The sequence below is a fragment of the Lipotes vexillifer genome, unplaced genomic scaffold, assembly GCF_000442215.2.
Source record: "Lipotes vexillifer unplaced genomic scaffold, Lipotes_vexillifer_v1.1 scaffold921, whole genome shotgun sequence".
Lineage (NCBI taxonomy): Eukaryota > Metazoa > Chordata > Mammalia > Artiodactyla > Lipotidae > Lipotes > Lipotes vexillifer.
The window spans coordinates 772621-774612 of NW_006787800.1; the positions used below are offsets into that span (position 1 = coordinate 772621).

General features: G+C 40.9%; 1 protein-coding gene across 1 annotated transcript in view; it reads right to left on the reverse strand.

Annotated features, from left to right (window-relative positions):
* The window catches only part of MLIP (muscular LMNA interacting protein), a 296550-nt gene that overhangs the window by 81490 nt on the left and 213068 nt on the right, over positions 1-1992 (reverse strand). The gene's annotated exons all lie outside the window — the stretch shown is intronic.

The following is a 1992-nucleotide window of genomic DNA, read 5'->3' on the forward strand; positions in this document are numbered from 1 at the left end:
AGCGGGCCACCAACCCGCGTCTCCTGCATCGGCAGGCGGACTCTCAAAAGTACTGCGACCAGGGAAGCCCAATCAAATGATTTTTAACTAATGTAACTAGTTTTAGTTACCTGTTACAGCACAATCAACTCATTAAGATCTACTATTATGACGTTCAAAATGCAAAAAATCTTCATTTATCTAGTCAAACATGTTCCTATATCCTTGCCAGCGTATTCAGTCAATAAATATTTCATTTGAGAAATATTTATTGAGAGCATCCTCAGTGCCAGGCAGCATACTCACTTGGGGCATGATAGGATAGACGAATCTAGTACAATCCAGCAAGCCCAAAACAACTTTCTTTTTCTGGAAACCCTAAAATCCCAGAAGCCATGTTCAGACTGTGTATGATGAAACCAAGGGTGGCTTTCTGACATAAGGGGATGGGGGATGGGTAGCAAACAGATGTTCTCTTCCATGAATATGGAACACTGCTTTAAACTGCTCTGCGGTCATGCTGGGAGACTGAAATTATAATATGTGGATTTGGGAGCTATGGGAAAGACTTAATCTGCCATAAAAACAGATCTGATGAGATCAAGAAAAATACAGCAAAGTGTATGGAGAAGAGACACACTTGAGGGCTTTCCAGAATTGAATTCCAAAACATTCCTGGGACCCAGCTGAATTTCTTCTCTGAGGCTTCCTAAGATTTTCCTTTTTTTTACACAAAATTCCCTTTTATTTTTTCCAACTCAGGTTGACTTCTATAACTTGCAATCAAAAGAGTTTGAGTGAATAGACCAGTCATTTCAGATTCGTGGATTTGTACCCAATGTCAGTCTGATGAGAGAGAGAGAGAGAGGAATCTAGTTTGGGGCAATTTCAAAATGATGTTTCACAAACACCAAACTCTTGTTACACTGTAAAATGTCACAAAATGATTGATAAGTTTACAAAAAAACATCCCAAACAAGAATTCAGTAAAAAGTTGTGATGCTTCTTCTGTTTGAGCATTTTGCTGTAATCATTCTCAAGCCCATTTCCTTTCAGAAAATAGTAAATTAGCTCTCCTCAGTCTGTGCTGATGCTCTCGAGTTAAGCCTTAAGGGAGGACATCTATCTCTCTGCCCTACAAGCCACCCGTTATGTTTTGAGTCTTGAATAAATGCCACTCTGAAATATTTTTTTCAACCCATATTTTCCCAGCTGGCTTTCATATCTATGCCAACTGGGGGAATAAAGATTGAGAAAAAAATCTCTATCTTCACCAGGCAGGGAAATATCTCCCACTTAAGAAACTCTGATTTCTCTCCAGGGGAAAAGATGAGCAAGCAACAACCAATTATGCGTGAAGTCACACAGTTGAGTATACATATGAGAGTAATATCCTCCAATGAACTCAGCACGAGAACAAAGCTCAAGCAGGTGTTGATTTCTACAGCCACCTGTCATAGGGAGACACCTGATACCTGGGTCATGATCCGAAACTGTCCAGATTTCCTGTCTCTCTTTTCCACGTTACTTCCTGTTTCATTTCTCCTTCTCTTGTACCTTCTCTCCTGCTCCCTTGGGAAGCAGGAAATCAGTACAACTCTGGTACTCAGGGCTTACCAGGTTCTAAAACCAACATGGAAGTTTAGAAACTAAGCTTGGCAGCACCAGCAAAAAGATGAAAGCAGAGGGAAGAAATCTGACCAGAAGCACTTGATATACAGTAAGAATCCCCCTGCCAGAGAAACTTGATGCCCTGGTTCCTGCATTGCTAGCAGGTGGATGTTTTGGGTCATCCTGGCCTGGAAACTTCCACTCAGATCATCTCTCTTGGGATCATCATCCTCCAGGGTGAATCCAGAAAAGACTCCTCTGGTTGGCTGGATATCAAGTAGTTTTAATATCAGAATCAGTTACTGACCCTTCATGCTTATTTCTCTGCCAGGTTTGATGCTTTTTTTGCTATGAATTTCCTGGATTTGATAGTTGTCTGGCAATTGAACAAGGATTCTTTCC